Source organism: Artibeus jamaicensis, unplaced genomic scaffold (genome assembly GCF_021234435.1).
Source record: "Artibeus jamaicensis isolate MK-2021 breed Jamaican fruit bat unplaced genomic scaffold, CSHL_Jam_final contig_859, whole genome shotgun sequence".
Taxonomy (NCBI): domain Eukaryota; kingdom Metazoa; phylum Chordata; class Mammalia; order Chiroptera; family Phyllostomidae; genus Artibeus; species Artibeus jamaicensis.
Genome location: NW_026521989.1, coordinates 260,860 through 282,857, shown reverse-complemented (window position 1 = coordinate 282,857; position 21,998 = coordinate 260,860). Strand labels below are relative to the sequence as shown.

General features: G+C 56.7%; 1 protein-coding gene across 9 annotated transcripts in view; it reads left to right on the top strand.

Annotated features, from left to right (window-relative positions):
• Positions 1-2,454: 2,454 nt before the first annotated feature.
• Positions 2,455-21,998, top strand: part of TBL1X (transducin beta like 1 X-linked) — a 124,300-nt gene continuing 104,756 nt past the window's right edge. For 3 of the 9 annotated variants that reach the window (XM_037157574.2, XM_037157568.2, XM_037157567.2), the window contains exon 1: positions 4,092-4,343. The gene's annotated coding sequence lies outside the window, so the exon portion shown is untranslated. Of the gene's footprint in view, positions 2,640-4,091; positions 4,344-5,598; positions 5,715-14,789; positions 14,906-21,998 lie in introns of those variants that run through there. The other 6 variants (XM_053673418.1, XM_037157571.2, XM_053673419.1 and 3 more) reach the window with 4 other exon arrangements.

Sequence of the window (21,998 nt, the reverse complement as noted above, 5' to 3'; positions counted from 1 at the left end):
TGCGGGGTGGGTGAACTCTGAAATGATTTCCTGAGGCAGAGAAAGTATGTCCTGCTGGGAAGCCCATGGGGTCTGCCAGTGGAGGAGCTGGATTTGAGTGGTCCGTGACCCCTCGTGGGATAAGGCATCCTACAAGGCCACTAGCAGAGGGTAGCATGCGGCCCCTGCACACACCCACAGCTTGGTGCCCTTGAAGCTGAGATGTCACCTCCATGGTGGCGAAAGGGACTTTGAAGATGTGACTAAATTCTGGCGCTGGCGGTGGGGAGATTACACCGGATTACGCGGTTGGCCCAAGCCCAGGGAGGGAGATTGGAAGAAGGGGGAGGAAGAGGAGCAGGCAGGAATAGCAGGCTGTGAGAAGCACAAGACCTGAAGGGGGGCCCCTGCCAGGGAACACAGGCCCTAGACACCAAAGTCCCGTGAGACCCCTGACCTCGGAGCTCTGACCTCGGAGCGGGCTGAGAATGCATGCTCTGGAGCCAGGAAGCGTGCGGTGATCTGTGACCGCTGCAGTCCAGACTCTCTAGGACCCCCCTTCCCTTCTGTGTCAAATGAAGATGATCACCCTGCATCTCCTCAACCACTTCCGAGGTTGCTATGACAACTGGGGAGGTCATCTTTGCAGATGTGTAGGCAACCGTAAAGAAACTGTGTTACATAGGAGACACATAGTTACTATCCCTTTACCTCCTTACATAGGAGACACATAGTTACTATCCCTTTACCTCCTTACATAGGAGACACATAGTTACTATCCCTTTACCTCCGTCTTTGCTCACAGAATACCTGTCATCTTACTGAGTCTTCTGGTGACCTTTACCCTCCCTGAGCAGGTGACAGCCGGAGTCCCCAGGCATCTCTGCTGTGAGAACCCATCCAAGTGTCCTAGGATGAAGTTAACAAGCTAGAGACCCCGGGTCAGCACGCTTTCTGCAACAGGCAGGAGAGTAACCGTGAGTGACAATTTGGGAGAGGACACTGGCTCTGGCAGAGCTGTCACCAGTGAAGGAGCACGGGTTCCAGCCCGCACCTGCCCCCTCAGCAGGAAGGTCCCCAGGCAGGGACTTGGGGGCAGGGGTGTGTGAAGGTGCATGGGAAACCCCCCGCAGCTGGGGGGCCACTCACCCCTGACTGAAATGTGGTATTTCTGGCAACTCTGCACACAGAGAATGACAAGCAGTAGCATTCACAGTATCTTTCATTCTTATCCAGTGCGTCCCCAGCAGACGTGTGACAAATGTTGAGAGCAGGTCACAGTCGGAGCAGGCTCTGTGCACTCTCAGCCTCACTGAGGAGGCAGAAGTTACCAGAATCACCTCCAGAGACCTTAGCACTGGAAGCACTGAAAAGGAGGGACATGCTTCACTCCATTAGACTTCTGGGGACATCTGATAACTATTTAAACGTAACTGGGGGGTTCGTGGGATCCTCGGTGTTGTTTTACATATTTGTGGGCGGGGCTTGACATCATTTTATGCATTTAGAAACAAGAGCCCCTAAATTGCAGAAGAAGGTGTCAGGCCGAGAGATGGCTACAAAGCTCCTCCCTCAATATTTTTACGCACTTGGGGCCAGTCTGCTCTGAATGGTGGAGATGAAAGCGCCTGCCCTCCAGTGAGTATTACTAGGAGGACCAAGGTCAATGCTGAGTGTGAACACCCCCATGCCAGATGCAAGGTGAATTCAGTGTCCAAGCGACGTGAAGTGAACGGGACATTCCAAATGGAGAAACGTAGCCATAACTCCCATGCCTTGGTCTCCCATGCCTTCGGGGCTGCCAGGACCGAAGTACCACTGAGTGGGCGGTTTAAACCACAGAAACGGAGGTTCTCACGGTCCTGGAGGCTGGAAGCTCCGGGACCCGGTAGGGGCGGGCCCATTTTCTCCTAATCTGCAAGAAGACCCACGGGATTCTTGGGACCTTTGCAAACAGGCAACACGGATTCTGAGCTCACCTGCTTTGTTACTTAATGAAGAACAGCTGCGGTTTGGAGTGACCCTTTCCATCATTTTTCCCATACTTTAAATCATTGGGGTCTGTCCAGTAATCCGAACACACAAAGAGGTTTTAAACCAAGTGCAGTTCGGAATTTCCAAGCCTCTTAACGTTGAAGAAGGCTGGCTGGCTCAACGAGTCAGTTTGTGTGTGTTTTTTTAAAACTTAATTTAAAAAAAAAAATTTTTTTTTTGATGCGCGGCTACTCAAGAGTGTGCGGTAGCAGAGAGCCGCGTCCGGGTAAAGCCTAAAGCTGTATTGCTGTCAACTTGTTATTTACTTTCCAAATCTGAATGACTGAGCAAGGCGAAAGGAGAATCAATCAACCACAATGTGACCCTACAGGCGGAAAAAACGCGGCGCTGCCCTCAGCAGGCGGTGGGGGGAAGGGAAGCACGTGTAACCGGGGCAGGGTTGCATCATGAGCTCGCTCTGGTTTTCTATTGCACCCTCGGTTTTTCGGTGGCCTGTTAAGACCTCTCGGCGTCAGCCCGCTCCAGTCCAGGGAGCCCCGGAGCAACGAGGGGCAGGCTCCAGGGAAGGCCCCCCCCCTCGCCACGTCCTTGTGGGGGGCCTTGAATGGCAACTGATAGGTAATAAGGCACAATCTATTCTGCTGATTCACAAGTATGGAGACTGTGTAAGTGCGTGTTTTTTTATTGATGTGCTCTATCATAATGGTGTAGCAACCTTCGTTTTTTGCATCATTGACGTTTTCCAGCAGCCTACGGCAGGGGGAATCTTCAGGGCCGCCTTTTCGATGGAGGACCAGCCCCTTAGGAAACTCGCCCCGGGACCCCTCCCCCCACCCGCAGCACCAAGAACAACAAATGGTTCACTGTCCCAGAAAAAGAGCAAGTGAGGTTACAGTTGGAAACGCTGAGTGTACTGAGCTCTGAACGCGGAGCTTAGGATACACCCCGGGGAGGGGCCAACTTCTGTGGGCCCGAAATACGCCACAAAGCCGACTCCGAAGGTGCGGGGCGGCGGGCGCGGATATCTGTTGAATCGAGGCCACCAGGGGTGGGTCCTTGTCACCGAATTGGAGGGGAGGAAGGGACGCTGGGGACGACAGCGCTGCAGGCTGGGACGAGTCAGCCCCTGCAACCTAAAAACCCTTTGGAAATGCCCGAGGCCTGAAGCCTGTGTGTGGGTGGCGGCGGGGGGTGGGGGTGGGAGGAGGGTGGGGGGTCCCCCAATCCCCACAGCCCCCAAACCCCAGCTCCCGGCCTCCACCCGTGTGCGTAGGGTCCGAGTTTCTATCTCCCCAAGCATTCCTGGCTCCAACCAGGGGGTGTTTTGCAAACGGGGAGGCTCCCACTTTAGGGGGAGGGGGGAGAGGCCTTCGGGGTGTCCTCGAGGCCGCCGACTTGGCGGGCGTTGCCCCCCACCCCAGGCGGGTTTCCGTTAGGGCACTCGGGCGGCTCTTTCTTTGAGGTGGGGGAGGGCGGAATAACACTCCAGGACTGGCCCTGGTTCCCCGGTCCTATGGAAACTTTGGGGGAGGGGGTGGCCCGGTTCCGGTCCCCTCGGGGCAGTGGGGGAAAAGGCTGAGTTTGGGACTGGGTGGGGGTAGGCCCACGTTTTCTTCCTGCCCCCTGGAGGCCACAAAAAGGGGCAGGGTTCCCCGCACCCATCCTAGGCGTGGGGGCAGGGGAGAGCTTGGGGTGAGGGACTGGGCAGGGTAGCAGGTTTCCTAGGTTTGGAGAGGGGCTGGATTGGGACCCAGATCCTCCGCACAGGCCTTGGGGGAGGGGCGGGGCTAGGGCGCGGATTCCCTTCCCAGTCGCTGGGGGGAGGGGCAGGCCCGGGGTCCCTATCCTCCGTGGGGGAGTGGCTGGTTTGGGACATGGTCCCCTGGGGCGCAGGGGAGGGGCCGACTGGGACGCGCGGAGGCCCTTCTCAGGGGGTGGGGGCTTGGGGGAGGGGCGGCCAAAGCGGCCCCCTTGGCAGTCCTCCCGGCCGGGGTCGGCGCTCTGGCGGCAGCCGCTCCCCCCGGAGGTCACTGCCGTGCCCGTCCCTCCCGCCGTCCCGCCCTCTGTCGCCGCTGCCGTTGCTCCCGCCCCGGCCCCCCCCCCTCCAACACTCTCTGCGCTTGGGAGCGAGAAGCCGCCAGCGCCCCCGCCCCGCCGCCGCCGCCGCAGCGCCTCGGCCGCCATTCGGCACCGAAACTTTCCAGCTCCCGCGCCTCTCGGGACTCAGCGGCGGCGGGGCGGGGGCGGCCCGGAGGCGGCACGCGGCTGCTCCGGGGCGCCGGGCCCTTCTCGGCTGCGGCTCGGCCACGGCCAGCCGGAGGGAGGCTCGGGCACGGCGGCGCCCCACAAGTTGCCCTGCCTGCGGCGAGGTGAGTGCGCGGGGCTGGCTGGGCCGGGGGCGCAAAGTTCTCAGGCGGTGGGGGGGGCCCGGCCGGCGGCTGAGGGCGCCCAAACGCTCCGCCCGCCGCCGGAGCTCTGGAGGGGTAGGTCCCCAACTGTCGCCGGGGCTTGGGCGGGGGTGCGGCGCGCTCCCTGCAGGCTAAACAATACCTCAATGTGGCCGCTCCCCAAAGTGCCGGCACGAGGGGCGCAGGCGGAGGCTGGGGGGGGTCGCTCCTTTGTTTTTGGGCAGGGGAGGCGGCCGGTAAGTTTGGGGAGGCCCTGGATCTGTGCCCCTGGTCTTCTTTGTCTGCCGCCCCTGGGGCTGGTGGGTGAATCTGCTGCGCCGCGGGCGCCCCCGTGGGGGAGGGGAGCCCCATTCATCCCGGGCGCCGGCCGGCCCGCCCGCCCCGGACCCAGTGGCTGCGCGGTGCGCCGTGGCTGCTGTTTCCGGGGCGCAGAAACTGTCAAGGAAGTCGGGAGCCCCGGGGCCCGAGCAAAGGGACCAGGCGGGGCGTGGCCTCGGCGGATGGGGGGCACCCCCGTTCTGGCGCTGCCGCGCAGGGTGCAGACCTGTTGCTCGCGGGCTCGGGGGAGGGGTGACTCCCAAGATTCGCTTCCTGGGCCCTTCCTACTGAGGAGACTTCAAGTCCTGGGGCCCAGTGCTCTGAACCGGCAGGGGGTGCATCTTCGGGTGCCTGTGGCCATGGGGTACGTGACACTTTGGGGTCGGTACAGGCCCCCCCGCGCTGGGATAGGGCCTGGGCTTCACGTGCTTCTCCTGTGCACGGTCGGCCCCGGGCCCGGGCTCGCTCTGTGCTTGGCCTCGCGTGCTCTCAGCCAAGTGCCTTGGAAGTTCCTCAAAGTTGGGCGAGTTGGAGGTGCCTCCCCCTCCCAGTGGAGCAGACCCCCCCCCCCAAAGAAAGAAAAACCCAGCCCCTGTCGCCACTGCCACTGTCGCTGCTTTGCATGGTCACACGTGACTCAACCTGACTTCTGGGCGCCGCCTGAGTCCCTGGTGTAACCTGGAGGCGGAAGGGCGGGACTCGGGACCCGGAGGGAAGGGGGCGCTGGGCTGAGGCTCCAAGCCTTGGCCTGCGGCTAGGAATGCCTGAGAGGATTTCATGAAAACTTTACAACTGAGTCATTCCTCCGAGAGATGCGATTAGGGAGGAGGGGAAAACAAAGAATGCCGAAGACCTGAAGGTGATGTTTTTAAATTGTAAAAGATGTTCATGCGTTCAGGGAGCTGCAGAGTTGATTGGAAAGCCACCTAGCTGGGTAGGCGTCATCAGGAAAAAACTTGAACTTCATCCGGCGACCCACTTATGAAAAATGGCCCCTCAAGGGGACTGCAGCTGGTAAGTGAGCATGCACCACGGAGAAAGGGCAACTTTCGGTGTTTTGTATCTGGCCGTGTGTATTTTGCCCCCTTGCTGGGCTCAGTGTTTGCTGTTGTCGGTCATTTCAAAAAAGAAATGACGGTCACCTTAGGAAGAGACTGGAAAGGGCACGGTTCCAAATTTGGGGTCATTTCGTCCCTTGCACTGGTAGCGCATCCGCCCACACCAGCATCGCAGTGAGGTGGTCCCGTGTGTCTCCCAGTGACGGGTAGATATTGGTTAACAAATCCACCCAGAGACTCGATCGGGCCTGCAGGGCACCAGGGGAGAGGCAGGCCCTGCTTAGGGAAGGGGCCTCTCCCCAGCGAGTCTCACTGGACGGAGGCGGTTGGTGCTGTGGGTCTGTCCAGCTGTGACCGGCACCCCCACTGAAATCTCACACGTGCATTGCCAACTCTCCCAAACCTGATCCCTGCGGGAAGTCCGGGCGTTTGTGTAAGGGTGGCGCGTGCAGGGGGCGTCTTTGTGGGCCTGATGTCTTCGTGGGACTCGAGTATCACCTCTACCTGCAGGAGCTGGAGTTTTGTCACCTGTGTGATGGCATCCTGAGCCAGTCCCCAGGGCTGTCTCCAAAGTTTCAGTGAAACCAACCCCCCCTCGGTGGCAAGTAGGGGCCCCGGCGTCCAAGTCCCTTTTGCCAGGCTACATGGGACTAGCAAAGCAGCCTCCTTTGGCTGAGCCAGTGAAAGAGACTGCTCCCTCCGCCACATTGACCTTGAAGTCCCGCCGTTTTCTGTGACTGTGAAAATGTAAGGGGAAGCGAGCAGAAGGTGAGGTGCTCCCTGGGGCAATGTGAGGACACCAGGAGGGTGTATGGGAAAGTTTTGGAAAACTGCAAGGTGCCCGTAAATTTTAGCTGTTGCACTTGTGTGCATAGAAGAATTGTCGGCTGTGCTGGCTTGAATGCCATGCCCCGAGGAATTTATAGGGACTGACACCCTGTGGTAAACAGTGATTGTTTCCTACCTGCAGCAAGGCGGCCGGATGCTGCAAGATGCTAAGCGACCTGCTGGTACCTGCATGGTGGCCAAGCATCTTCTCATTCCTGAAGCCAAGCTCTTCACCGAGGCCTTGTCTTGCCTCCCTTGACTCCCTCGTGTGAATGTTCCCATTTGGAGACCAAAGCTCTTTAAAGTACACACACGTAGAAGCCGGGATCTCCATTGAGACCTGTGTGTACTTATAGGCGCATCTGAACACAATGGGGAAACACCACAGCTGAGTGATTGTCTCCTGTGTCACTTCCTTGCCCTACGTGGTAGCCACTGAACACAGGCGTGTCTTTAGGTTCAAGTTAGTTACAATTCAGTAACACTAGCGATTCCATCCTTTGGATGGTTGTGGCCATAATTCCTGCGTTGGATGGTGCACGTGGCTAGTTGCCACCGTATTAGATAACAAAGTGCTCTGGGCGGGTGCTACTCTGTGTCGTCACTGCAGGGATACATTACCGAAGGCAACAGTGTAGCCTTGGCCCAGCGGCCCAGTTGGTTGGAGCACCGTCCAGTACCCCAGAAGCTTGCGGGTTTGATCCCTGCTCAGTGCGTGTATAGCAGGCAGTCAGGTCATGCTTCTCTCTCTCTCTAAAAATCAGTAAACGTATTTTCAGGTGATGACTAAAAAAAAGAAAAGAGAACAGTTTTGTTGGGGGCAGGAACAGGCCATCAAAGATTGAACTACTTTACCGGTGGAAGCAAACGGCCTTGGATTTCAGCCGCTGACTTACCCTGGAAAGTGACTTCAGCGAAGGGACTCTTCACCCCGAATGGACATCTGTGGTTGTGTGCGGCGAGGGGCTTTGCACTAATTTTGAATCAAAACCAGACGTCTCGGCTAGAGTCCCTCACCGACCGCTTCTCCACGGGCAAGGCGTTATGTGTCTTTGTGCCTCAGTTTCCCCCATCTGGGAAATGGCTCGGTCGGTCCCCAGGGGCCTGCCTGAGCAGACAAGGTGGTGAGCGTGCCTTGGGACGGTCAGACCCCAGGGGTCACCGTCCTCGAGGCCCGTGCAGGAGGCCAAGAGGCTTAGTCTGCTGTGTTTCGGTCCTTGCTTGCCAGGGCCCCCCCACACCCCCCCTGGAAGTGAGGTCCTTAGTATTAAGATTCAATCACTGGGTGTCAAAGTCTTTTGTACAAAAATGCCAACAAGGCGTCCTTCCAACAAAGGGAGACGTTCCCAAGATGCACAGTTTTCTTCTTCTTCTTGTTTGTAATGGCTGAGTGGTCTCTGTTTTCTGTTTACTGGGCGCCTGAGTCAGGTGTTATTTTTATTACCTCTGCACAGTTTTTATTTTTACGGCCACAGGTTACAGATTGTCTTTGTCCGTGAGGAAGGGGGATAGACCCACTTTTCGGTCGGTCCCGGGGGGAGGTGACTTCCCGGATGGCTACTGTGCCATTTGTACTCGCTTTTGCTTTTCCCCAGGACCACAGGTGACCTTTGGCTGAAGCATCCAAACCCTTAGGCTGCAGGAGATTCTGTTCCAGGGTGGGCGAGAGTTCCTGCGGAGGGAGGCCAGGCCCAGAGACACCGTGTCTCGGTGTCATGTCGGTCCCCAGTGAGCATCAGGAATTCGCAGTCACAGCTAGCTCCCTGCAGGCTGGGGAACACCCAGCCGGAACCTGGGGCTGCCCCTTTCCCAGGAACCTCCTGGGGTGCCCCCCCCCCGACACTGCCAGGCCGAACCCCGAGTCTGATGCCAGTCACGGCTGCCCCGCCTGCAAGCGTGGCCCGGCCCGGCTCTGGGGTCTTCATACCCTGTTCCCACCCCTTCTTCCCCACTGAAGGGGGGGAAAAAAAGACACTCCATCCCAGAAGTTAACATTTCACCCCCAGAGACGTGTTAAAAATAGTTTCAATCCGGAAGCAAGAGTACAGTTGTTTTGTAAACTCCTTTTTTTAAAAGTTACAGAGAGAAACTTTTTTTTTCCCATAAGTATTTTTAGCGTGAAGGAGGTCACTGGCCTTGGAGTGGAGACTGGACGTGACTGTCCCCTCGGGTCCTGCCCTCCTTGGCCGTCCCCTCCTCTCCATCCTCTCCATGGGGTTGACCAAGGGCAGCCCACTGGCCACAGCGGCCGCACGAGAGCCACCAAGACCAAAACAAAAGCTGGGTGTGGGAAGGATGACCAAAGTCCACATGTTTCCAGTGGGCAGGGAGGGCTTACTGTGAGAAAGAGTTCGGAATCCCCAGGGGAGCAGGCAGCCATTAAGAATGTGGTCTCTGGGCAGCTTCTAGACCAGGGGGCGGGGACAGTGAGTGAAGACCAGCCATGAGAACACTGGCTTGCAACAAATGTAGCAGTTTGGATGGTGAGTGAAGACCAGCCATGAGAACACTGGCTTGCAACAAATGTAGCAGTTTGGACGGGAGAGGCGGTTGGTGGTGGGTCCTGGTTGGTTTGCATTGGTTGGTTCTTCGTGCATATGGGACCACAGGTGGAGACAGGGCACCCGGTGCAAGGCTTGAGAGGAAGGGGAAGGTGGAGGTGATGAGCGCTCGTTGGAATTGTGCTCTCAATGTTGAACTTGAGAGTTTTGCCGTCGGGGATGGGTGATGGGGGGTAGTTTTGGTTCCTGGTGTTAAAGAGCGTATGGCAATGTCCTGAGACATTTTTGGTTGTTGCAAGTTGGGAGTGGGGGAGGGTGGTGCTCCTGGCCTTTAGGGTCTTGACCTCCAACCTCCTGCCAGGCACGGGACAGCCCCCTGCCCCGGGGAATGACCAAAGACAGGTGGCGCCCACATGGACAAACCACCCCTGATTGCACAGTTAACTCTGCAGGCCTCTTTGGGGTGAGGTTAGCAGGTCCCAGGGCGGGAAAAGAATACATGCATACACACACACACGTGTATATCTCACGGTGTGTAGTTCTGGAGGCACCCGCGTGTTTTGGAGGTCCAGGCAGAGTTTGGGGTGCTCCCAGAAGGTGGGGTGTAGTGAGTGAGCTTGGAAGACCAGTTAGAAACCAGGCCAGGAGGGGCAGGGGGAGGAGGGAGGGGCTTGTAGTTGCCCAAAACTTTCTCCACACAAGTATTTTAGAGCCCAAGCACCAGTACCCCTTGGAGGCATGTTTCTGGACACCTTCCTTTTGGTTTTGTCGATGCCTTTGCAAGCTTCCTACGTCCTACCGTGGGTCAGCCTCCTGGTGCCATTGGGATTTCTTACGAGACAAAACCCCCAGTGAAACGTGCCTCACCTTTTCACCTGTCCGTCCCCAACCTCGTGGCGATTCACCTGGATTTGGGGTTGCCCTGCCAGAGTTCCTGGGGGAGGGATGGGGGTGCAGGCAGCTGAGGGGAGTTTCTGCTGTTCACAAGGCTCTCGGCACCTTCCTGTGACGGGGCGAGTCGGCTGCTGTGCGTGACGGCCGGGTGCATTGTGCACGGACCAAGGTCAGCAGGGCTGGTCCTGCTGGGAGCTGGGGCTCCCCTGAGTGCACTGGTGCCCCCAGGTCCCGGTGGCCCCCAGAGGAGTGTGGGGCATGGCCCTGGCTGGCGCCTTCTGGCTCCTGGGGGGCATGGGCTGGTGACCGTCTTGGCAGCAGCTGCCCAGTAAGTGGCTGCAATGTGGAGAGAATCTGTGACCTTCTGTAGAGTTAGTTTCCTCATGGAGAGCGAGACACACAGTACAATGGGATTCAAGGAGACAGGGCTGGAATTGTGCTCAGAGCCCACCCAGCCTGCTTGCAGCTTCCCTCTCCCCTGCGGTTGGGAATGGGGTGAGGAAATGTGTCTTCATCAGTAGTCAGGTGGACGGCTGGTGGCCATGACTTTCCTCTTCAGATCTCCCCCCCTCCCCTTGTAAAGTCACATTTCAGGGCTGGCATGCGTGGCATGCAAATCCACATGCACACACGCACACACGTTCCCACTCTGTCTTCTAAATCACTGTGTGATCAGTCACGGATTTCGACACCTGGGTCACCCCATCAGCTCTGCCGTCCTGTCCCGGAGGTCGCTCGGGAGAAACGCCCAGCGGCAAGTCCTCCATTCTTCCAGAGCCTTCCTTCACACGTGGGCGTCACACGCTGGCACACCGGCACCACGGGGCTTTCCTCAAAATGCATTTGCACGGCGGCGGCTGTGACGAAAAGCGAGAGAAAACGAAACGAGTTCCCGCTTCGTGTTTGCAAGAAGCTGGCGTGGACAACCAGCGGCCACCTTGCAGGGGCTGCCGGGGGCTCTGTGGTCTCCTTGGCCAGGCCGTCTTTGCTGCCGGTTTAGTGGGACCTGGGCTGTGTTTCGAAGCCCTTTCAGGGACTGCCTCCCGAACCTTTCAAGACATTTAATACATAAGACGGGTTAGTAGGTAGTAGGTGAGACTCACGTCTGGGTGGTGCTTTGACAGTGGAACAGGCTGAGAAATCAGATCATGTTGGCATTCGTTTGCCGTGGGCGTGAAGCAGACTCCAAAGCCTGGGCTGCTGGGCTGTGGGCCTGCATTGCACTTTGGGCAGCAGTTCCTGCTTGGAGCGGCGTGTTTTCTGGAAGAATCCGTGACCTGGGGGTTTGGCTCCTGGCGGGGGGCGCGGTGGGGGGTGCTGCCAGCTTGTGCGGTGTCTGTCACCTGTGCGTGTCCCCATACGTGCCTCGGAAGGGTCGGCGGGCTGGGCTCGATGCCGCGCCCGCCTCTCGAGTGTGAAGGTTTCAGTTAGAAAAGGGGTAGGTACCGCTTCAACGTTGGTGGAAGCTTATGGTGTTTTCCCGTGAATTCAAATGTGAGTAAACAAACAGGGCTTCCTGTTCCCTGCGTTGGCTACAGTATTACCTGGGATTAAGATACACAATATAATATTTAGCTTATGCTGGGTAAGTTAATTGCATATTCTAGTGTTACACAAACAGCAAACAATTGAGAAGACATGTGGGCTGTTGGGGGCTGGGGGATCTTTCTTGTGTGTCACAGGTTCCTCGTCTCCTGAGACCTTGTGAAATGATCAGAAACGGTGCCCAAGGCCAAGTTGACAGTGCTGCTGCTGCTGCTGCTGTTTTTAAATTTTAGGGAGAGGAAAGGGGAGATGAGTCGCTAGAGAAACATCGATTTCTTGTTCCGCTCATTGGCGCATGCATTGGTTGAGTCTTGCATGGGCTCCGACTGGGGGATCGAACCTGCAACCTTGGTGTGTCGGGGACGATGCTCTGACTCACTGAGCTGCCTGCTCTGGACCCCAGTGCTTATTCTCAAAGACAGTCTGTGCTTTGGAGCCCTGAGTTGCGTCCTGCGAGGTGGACGTGGCTTAAAAGAACCCACCACCGTCTTGCTCGCTGGCTCCCCCTGGCCTGCACCACTGCCTTCCTGGACCCCTGCCACCAGCGCCAGGCAGAGGTGGGGCAGCCCAGGACCCGGCCCCCCAGCCTGGTCAGCACCCCTGTCCCCTTTCACTGTGGTCCACATGCCCCGTTAGGCCTTCGAGTCTGTGCCAGCAAGTGGTATCTCCACATTTTCTGCTTGTTCGCACCTGCCAGGAGATGGGACTTGGGGCCCAAAGACACCCGTTTGAGTGGGAAGCCGTTTTATTTCTGAAATCGCCAGCAGCCGACGCTGAGCTGTGGTCAGCCCGTGCACGTCGTCAGAAGGACTAGAGGAGAACTGAGCCCAGCTGAGCCGGGCATGACATTCCCAGAGAGTCACAGTGCGGGAGGTTCTTGGGTCAGCTGTGACCCTCCGGGTGTCCTCTGTGAAGGGCAGGACTGAGAGACTGGAGGAGGGCAGGCGGTGGCCGGCGTCCCGTGGTGCAGAAGCCTGTTGGTGGCATGCAGGTGTGATGAAGAACAGCTGCCAGGTGGTTGCAGAGTGTTATGTTGTATGTGACAGAAGCAGCCGCGTAGAGAATTGGGGTCCCCACTGTTTGGTCCCTTTCGGGGGGCAGATTAAACGTGGGTCCCTGCCTGAGGTTCTTCCTGTGTAACCGTATTGGGCGTTTTAATCTTACGTGACTTTAGTGCCAGCTTGGCGGGCCAGGACTCAGGGGCCACAGTCAGCAGCTTGAAAACCGTGGTGGCCGGTCACTGGCCGTCATGGGCAGGTCCGCGAGATGCGGTTCGGCGTAACTGCCACTCTGGTCCTGAAGGACGACCGTGTTAGGTTCGTGTGACTAAGACACAAGGCAGAGCCTGTGTCTTAGAAAGCAGCTGTTTCCAGGCACGGTCAGGGCGGAAGAAGGGGCTCAAGGAGCCGGCCTAGGGGCAGCGTGAGAATGTGGGATGTCACAGGTTCACTGCATGACAGAAGTGACTGGAGGCCCCGTGAGGACACGGGGAGAGGCCCGCCATGGTAGAGGGGCCGGGTGCATGTTTCTGGCACCCCTGCTTCAGAGGGGTCTCCGCCCCTTGCTGCGTGCGCACGCCCTTCAAGTGGGAGAATTCCCGTATCTTGCCGTCGGTCATGCACAGTTTTCACCCAAATTTTGGAGGGAACAATGAGGATGAGCAGTAACATGGGTAGAAAAATAGAATTAAAAAAATTAAAAGGAAAGTTTTTTTGTCGTTTTCAGAAAGTTTGGGCCCCAAACATGGGTGCGCGGTTATACACATGAGCAGCGCGTTACACACAGTGAAAAGATAGGAAAGCTTGTCTCAGACCTCATTCCCCAAAGTGGCCTCGGACCCAAGCAGATCTGAGTTTGTGGCAGGTCCTTGGCGGCATTCACAGGAGCACAGGGAGAAGCTATTACGATGTCCGCTCGGTTTTTATCTCATAGTTACAAAATACCCAGTTTCAGGATCTGTGGATCTATTAGAGAACATGGGTCATGTTCAAGTCCTGGAACGTCAGTGGGACACAGACAGATTCCCTGTCCCCTGCTGCAGCTGCCACACTGTGTCTGCGCGTGTCCATACGTGTGCCGAGTGACTCAGATCTGTCAGGGTCGGATGAAATGGTGCCGTTCCTGCCGGGACCTGGGGAAGCAAGAGTGTACAGTGACCACCTATGCTGCCCATTTTAACTCTTCTGTACTTGGTCTGTTTTTAAAGCAGAGAGGACAGGTGTTTGAGCCAGAGGACACCTGAGCTGCAGGTGCGTGAGGGAACTTTGTAACCAAGTGCTGTGCTTTTCAAGCGTTGCATGTCCGTGGGGTTTTCATCATCGCCCCATTCTGTGTATAAATCAGCTGCTTCTGTGGATGTGCGCGCTCCGGGCTCTCAGAACTGGGCTTTCTGTGGAATAAGCCACGGCAACTTGAAAAGACAGCACGGCAAGAGAGAGGGTGGGGACCGTGTTGTCACAGAAGTCTTCGGGGACCTTCAGTCCGGCTGTTCATTGGATGCCGTTTTTGCAGACACAGATCGCACTCACCGTGGTTGGTACTGATTTTTTTTTCCCCTCCTGCATTCCACCTTTGAGGCTTTGAAGAGGGAAACCTGTCACTCGCGTTGATACTCTCTTCCCGGTGTTACAGTAACTGAACGCAACCATTGTGATCGTCTTTGTGACTAGGACCAGGCTGGGGACATGAGAGCGAGGGCTCCCCTTCCTTTTCCTCCCCCTTGGAGGATTCTGGGCTGAGCCCTTTGTCCAAGGGAGGGAGACCGCCTTCATTGCCTGTTCGTTTCACTGGAGGTGGTTGATACATCAACTTTGGGTTTTATGTATCATTCTGGGAGTTTACCTTTGTGACTATTGAATGTGCAGGGTAACTTTGTATCCCAAAGGGAGGCCGCAGTTGTACATTTCTAAGGAGCTCGAGGGGAGACACCAAGTGTGTCATTAAGGCTGGTCAGGATCTACCTGGACACTCGCTGGGTGTCCTTTGGCAAACTGGAACGTTTATCTCCTGATTTAAAATAAACAGCTTCTCTTTATGGTGATTCTGAGAAGGTACTTCCTCTGCAGGTACAGCAGAAGCAGGAGTCCCAGGTATTTTTTTTTTCTAATCCTAACCTGGGGATATGTTTATTGATTTGAGAGAGAGAAGTAGGGGGGAAAGGAAAGCGATGTGAGGCAGAAATATTGATCGGTTGCCTCCTGTATGCACCCTGACCAGGGATCGAACCTGAAACTTTTTTTTTTTTTTTTTTTGGCTCCAAGTAGCTGGGCCCTCCTGGCCAGGGCAAGGAGTCAGATTTGTTGATCATCCTGTTCTGCACCTGTGTCCACTCTCCGGAGACCAAGGACCACACTGAGCTGCCCTGAGTGTCCATGGGAAGGTAGTGACCTGCCCCAGCTCTGCCCAGGAGAGGAAAGGGAAGTTCCCTGCAGTGTTTGGCCTCGGTGCCGGAGCCTGGCCCCGGTCTGGACTTCACGTTCCTGGTGGGTCAGCCAGACACCCGTGTACTGCTGCCCGCCAGAGCCGGAAGCCTGCACGTCCCAGCCCTAATCATTCCCGTTGACGGATGTGCCGGCGGATTGGCCCCGGGGACGGTCGCCAAGCTGCATGTCAGAGAACAGCTCCAAACGGAGACTGTGCTCGGGAGTCCTCACAAACGTCGGTGCGGTTTCCCACATGCCTGTCAGGTACCCACAGAGTGCAGCGAGCGGTGTGGACTTTATGGGAGATTAGCCTGGGTGCCTGCCGCGGGGGAGGGGACGGGCCAGCAGGACCAAACAGTGGCCGCAAAGCCGGTGGGGTCATCGGTCTGGGACCACACTCGGCTTCGAGAGAGACTAGAATCGCAAACACGTTTATAACACCGTCGAAGCGCCGTTTCTATAATTTACAGCAGGGAAGGCAGTTCCTTCTTGTTAGGAAGATTGGGTTATTAAAATAAGCTATCTTCATTTTTTTTTCCTCCCCACGCAAATAAAAAACCAATTGTTCAAATAATTGTGTGCGAAGCTTTGCAAGCGCGAAGCTGGCAAAGTGATATAACCGTGGTTAATTACAGTAGTCGACTCAAACTAAATATAGAATAAGATTAGCTCATGGAAATATTTCCTTTTTATCTCAGTCAGCACAGCTCATATTTCTAGCTACACTTTGCCTTTTTTTTTTTTTTTTCACTGTCCTGGATGCGTTTTTCAGGAAAGTGAGTTGAAACGGGACTCGATGTTTTTATCATTGCCCAATTCATGTCTAGCTATCACATGGCGCACAGAATGAGCCGTCTTTGGGGGATTTTAGCTCTCTCTGGGTACATGTTATCGGCGAGACCCACTGCCTGCCCCCACAGACGGGGGAGATAGGGTCCCCTTTTTCTGCGTGGCGCTTGCTTTAAGGGAAGTTTGGGCACGGTTCACAACAGAGCTCTCCGCCTGAAAGTGAATGTTCAGCCTTCTCCGGTTGCCTGCCGTGTTTGCTTTTCCACGGACCGCTCTATATTTGGACAACAAATGGATTTTTCTGTGTGGGTTTCTCACGGTCGGTTGTTCACCGGAGTGGAATTGCTTTCGGTGTGGAGACCAGCGGCCGGCGTTGGGTGCTCTCGACCGCTTGTAGGATTGCGGTGGGGACGCCGTAGACTCATCTGTGGCTCCTAGGACTGGGGTGGACGCCTTACAGACTGGCGCCGGGCATCTCTGAGCTGTGTGCCATTTGGTTTCCTGTGCACCTGTCGCGGATGTTTGCTTTGCTTTTGGAGAGCTGTAGTTGTTGGTTGTATATCGTTGAACAGATTGGGAGTCTATCCTAAGAGCAAGTGCATTTTCTAAATCTTTATTGAGGTGTAAGTTACATACCATGAACGTCACCTATATTATTTCTTTTTAGAGAGGGGGAGGGAGGGAGAAGAGAGGGAGAGAAGCAGCAATGTGTAGTTGTCTCTTGTGCGCCCCCTACGGGGGACCTGGCCTGCAACCCAGGCGTGTGCCCTGACTGGGAATTGAACTGGCAACCCTTTGGTTTGCAGGCCAGTCAGTACTCAATGCACTGAGCCACACCAGCCATGGCTATAGTGTGCTGTTTAAACTATTGTCTTTTACTTGTTCTCTTGACTGTGCTGCTGGTGTCCCAAGATAACTATCAGGATGCCAACTATTTCCACTCACGAGAAGCTTGCTCGTGCTTCTCTGCAGTATCCGTGCCCCTTCCCTGCGGGCAAGCCCTGGTCACTTGCTGAGGCGAGACAGGGGGACCACTGTTCTCTAGCATTCGGCCAGGGAGACCACACGCTGTTACGCATTGTCATCCTGGCCCCGGACGATGTGCGGCTGGGCCCCAGGGGCGCTCTGTGCCGCTCCGTCCTCCCTCTGTCTCTCTGGGTGGGCCCGCAGCGGCTGCAGGTGCTCCATGGTCTGTCGGTCCGGTTGCTGGGCCACGTGGGTTGCCTCCGCCGTGGGGCTGTTCCGCATCCCGCCGTGATGGGTGGTTCTGTGGCCGGGGCGGTGGTTCCCCGATCTCCTCGTGGGCAGAGCCCTCGAAGAGCTTGTTGGATGGAGCGCAGGCTGCCGGGTCCTGTCCCCCAGCATCTGTGCTTCTAGACACCGGCATGGGGCCCAGGACACTGTGTTTCTCACGGTTCCGGGGGCCACTGGTCTAGCGTGTCCCCTAGGCTGAAGCAGCTACGGCTTACCCGTAGATGCTATGCATTCGTTATGATCACTGTCGTCATGATTGCGAGTTTGAATTGGGGGCAAAGCTATGCTGCTTTGACTTGAGACAGGAAGTCCAGTGCCAACTGTTCTTTCGCCAAAGCGTCGTCCTGCACTTGGCCGTGAACCCCGGTCTTTTCACAGTTGCCTGCGAGTGCGTCCATCGGACTGCCTGGGTCACGGCCTCTCACCCATGGCCTTGACCTCAGGGCGTGTGCTGCAGGCTCCTGACATGGCCGGCCGGCCCTGCCCGGCTGGGTAGCACCCCAGGCTCGCACCCGCAGCCTCACCTCCTCAGACGCGGAGATGTTTACGGACCGGCCTGGTGTTTTTACAGGGTTCTGCGACTGTGGGCGAGCATGCTGTCATTCTAGAATGTTCTGTCGCCTCCAAAGAGACCCTGTACTCCAAAAGCCATCCCTGCCCAGCCCCTGCGGCCCCCCCAGCCCCCACAGCGCCGCATCCTGTCTATCACTCTCTCTGGATTCATCTTCCCTGAGAGTTTCCTGTGCGTGGACCCAGGCAGCGCGAGGTCTTGGCATCTGGCGTCTTCCATGGGGCATCGGTGAGACTCTTCGAGGTGGCAGCAACCGGGGCCGTTCCTGGCTGCCCTCCTGTGGAAACCGGGGGTCACGGGGGAGGGCTTGGGGCCCGGCGCGGGGAGTCGAGGCGGAGGAATGTCGTGGGCCGAGGAAACCGGACCCGGCTGCCCCTCTCCGGTGACACAGAAGATGGAAAATGCCGTGCCAACGCGGTGTTGCTGCGACCGCGGTTTCAGTTCTGCTCCCGTGCAGGACTCAGTGGGAACCGTGCTCTGGGCTTCAATTTCCAGCCTCCCCCCTACAGGGGCGCGGGGGAGACAGCTGGGGCCCGTGGCAGCTGCACCCGCTGTCTCTGCCGCATTTCTGGGTGTGGTTTTAGCCCGGCCTTTCCTGGGACAAGGGATGGGAAGGTCGGCTTCCCCTACGGGGTTGTGCAAAGCGCCTTCCAGGCTTGAGGTGGTGGGGTTGCCACCAGGCACCACAGACCCTAGAGGGCTGAGACCCACAGAATCCTAGAGGCGTTGGCTTCCTTGGATTTATAAGCCTGTGTTCACGTGGGTCTCCACTTTCTGGCGCATCTGAGCTGATCACTGAGGGCTTGCCGGGGAGGCTGACATCACAGGCGTTTTCTCGGTTGGTCTTGTAAGTGACCGTTCCTCTCCTGTCCCTGGTGCCACAGGTGACCCACGAGATCTCTTCCAATTTACTGTCTTATAGTCGTCGAGCGAAGAGGTCGGAAATGGGTCTCCCCGGGCTGGCTGGGCCACGGCCTCTACCCGAGGCTCTCAGGAGAATCCGTTTCCTTGTTTTTTGGGTTTTTTTCCTTGTTAGTTTCTGCCCCAGTTTCCAGGGCAGCCTGCGGTCCTTGGTTTGCGGTCCCTTCTCCTGTCCTCAAAGGCCACAGTGCAGCGTCTCTCTGACCAGCGCTCCAGAGTGGCAGCTCTCTGTGACCACAGCCTGCACAGATTCCCCACTTCTGAGGGCTCCTAGGTGGCAGCAACCCACCCAGATGACACAGCGTCACCCCTGCTTCTCCGGATCCTTAAGTGCGTCACATCTGCCAAAGGTCTCTGCCGTGGAAGGTCCCATGTCACCGTCTGGGGGTTGCGTGTTCACTGTCTACAAGGGGAGACGTGTTTCCTTGGCATCTGTGTCTTCGCTCCTTCCTCTGAAGCCCGTGGGCCTTGGGTGTTTAGTGAGTGGTCACTGTTTACTCCGTGGACGGTTCGGTGCTCTGGGACCATTGGATGCGTGGGCTTGCCCTTCCTGGGGGTGCAGCCACTCACGGGGTCTGCTGCACCCCAAGCACCTCCTGGCGCTGTTTTCCGTCTTGGAGAGGATGGGATTGTTGCGGCCGCTTGCGGAGAACGCCATTGTACGGGCCGTTTCTCTCCTCTCTCTCACATATCGTCACTTTGGGGGGTGTCTTGGGGACCCTGGGCTTAGTGTGCCTGAGACCGAGTCTGGTGTGGGGAACGCAGCATCTCTGGGAGCACAGGCAGGCAGCAGGTGAGGCGCGCCCCACGTCCAGGACTTGGAACATGCCCTGTGTTCCTTCGTGGGGCCTGAATCAGTGGACGGGGGCTCGTGGCATCGTGAAAGAGTGGATGAAGGTGGGTGGGCACAGACACACAAGAGTCGTAGTCGTACCCACTTGTTCATCAGCGTTTTGGCCCAAACATATTTTAGGACTGTATTAGTCAGCTCTCTGCTACTCTCCTGCTGCGTAACAAACAGCTCCCTGTTTTAGAGGCTCATAGAAGCAGGCACGTATTTCTTGCTTTTACTGGTTCACTGTGGCTCCCCAGGGCTCAGCCGGGTGGGATCAGGAAGGCCAAGTTGGGGTCTGGACTGGGTTTAGGGCCGAATCACGGTCACGCAGAGGCCAGCAGGTTCCTGGGGCGGGCCTTCTCCCATCCTGTGTGCGGAGAAGCCACGTTAAACCGTGCACGCACATGGAAAACCCGCTTGTCACAGTCACTACGAGCGTGCCATGGACTGAAGCAAGGAACAGATCCAACATCCACCAGGTGGCCATGGGTGGGGAGGGAGGGACCGTGACCCAGAGTATGGGACTGGGCTCACCTGCCAGGGGGGCCCTTTGGCAACGCCTGGAGACATCTTTGGCTGTCCCGGTCAACCAGCGGCAAGGGAGGGGGGCCCTGGCATGCAGTGGGCCAAGACAAGAGGTACTGCCCTGCATCTTAAAGTGTCTGAGGCAGCCCCCCAGACAGGGAACCGTCCAGCTGGGCACGCAGGCGAGGTCCAGAGGATTCTCACGCACTTGGAAGTCGCGGGGCCGTGTCTCTCAGGACTGCCCCAGCTCGGAAGGGGGCCTGGCGCTCCTTCCCATGCACAGGCACACAGGGGGCCCAGGAGAAGGGCACCCACCGCACAGTGTCTCATGGGCGCCTTTGCAGACGAGGGTGGAAGCGCAGCGGTCCTGGCTCACTCTCTGGCATTCCCGTGCTTTGTGTCATTTGCTTTGTACTGTGTTCATTCTCCAAGTTTTTATTAATGCTTCACTATTGCTCGGCCTAATAAATGGACCATTTATTTGGTGTTGAAAAATGTGTTTTTTATTAGATTTCCATTATGAGCTTAGTGTTGGTTTTTTGGTGTGTTTTTTTTTTTCCTCCTGCTCCAGGGGGCCTCTTGCCAACTCTTTCTTTCAAGCACGTGTTTTCTTTCTCCTCAGGAGCAAGATTGGCGTTCTTCACAGCAAAGATCACGCCTCAGGGTTTGTGCCGAGAGAGTACGTGTATGGTGGCTGTCAGTCGGCCGCGAATGGGGTCCATTGGCGTCCGTGCCGACGGGTCATTTCATTTATCAATGTGCCACGGACCAGCCTTTTTTTATACCTTGCTGTAAATCATGCTTCCAGTCTTCCGGGCCAGGGCTTGGCAGGTTGGGTGCTTGGCGCCCATGTGGCAAAAAGAAAGCTTTGAGCCACGTGGCGGAAGGGCAACTGTGCCAGGGAGAGGCCCCCAGGAGTCTCAGTCCTCCTCCTGGGCGCGCTGTGCTTGATTCGGGGGACTGCCCTGTTGGAGGTATGAGGACAGTCGTGGGGGGGGGGCCTGCTTTGCTTGCTGGCTGCACGACCAACAGCAGTGCCGTGAGGTGACGCTCTGCCCCTCCCCTCCACGGGCCACAGATACTTCTCCTTTGAAAACGTGGGAAGGGAGCATTTGTCTCAAGGCAGCGACTTTTAACTGGTTTGCCGTAAGAATTTTAAGAACGTGCCCTACCTGACTATTGAGTCAAGGGGCACCGACCTGTGCCAAATGGGAAAATGACGACAGGCAGCACAGCCATAGCTTCCTGGTGTGAGTGAATCACAGGTTTTTTTTTGGTCTGCCCCAGGACTTTGGTGGTGACTTTTCCTCTGGCGTGCCCCGTGAGAGGTAAAAAAGGTTGGAAATCATGGCTGTAGTGCCTGCTCTTGGTCCCTGGAGTTTGTTAGGACTGGCTTGCCAGGGATGGAAATAATTTTGCTATAAAAAACTGTCTTTTTCCAGTTTAGTAACGACTAAGTGAAATGGTTCTCTGCGGTGCGGTACTTGCGAGCACAGGGCTCTTGTTCTTCTGGAATCCACCTGTGGGAATTCTGGCTGGTGGGATGCGGGGGGGGGGGGGGGGTGCTCACAGAGAACTCGCCGCCCTTTAGTTGTTCCTTTTCCTTAAAAAGGCATTTCATTGAGAGCTCTAGCTGGTGTCGTTCAGTGGATTGAGCACAGGCCTGGGAACCAAAAGGTCACTGGTTCGATTCCCAGTCACGGCATGTGCCTGGGTTGCAGGCCAGGTCCCCAGTAGGGGGCGTGTGAGAGGCAACTGACCACTGTATCTCTCACTCATTGATGTTTCTCTTGCCTCTTCCTCCTTGCCTTTTCTGTCTAAAACGAAATCCAGAAAATCTTCTAAAAAAAAAAAAAGCTTGAGATGTAATTGACCCGTAACAGATCAGTTTCGGGTGTAGAACAGAGGGATTGGATACATGTGTTCATTACGAAATGATCACCCAGCACACACAGTTGCCAGTTGTTGCTTTCTGAGGACTGTCAAGGTATACCCTCCCCAGTGCTCAGCTGTGCAACAGTGTTGGGAACTCTAGTCTCCATGCCCTACATCAGATCCTGGACTTGCTCCTCTTATAAGTGAAAGTTTGTTCTTTTTGAACCCCTCGCCCATTCTGCCGTCCGCCTCTGCTCTCACCTGTCTCTCCTCTGCACTT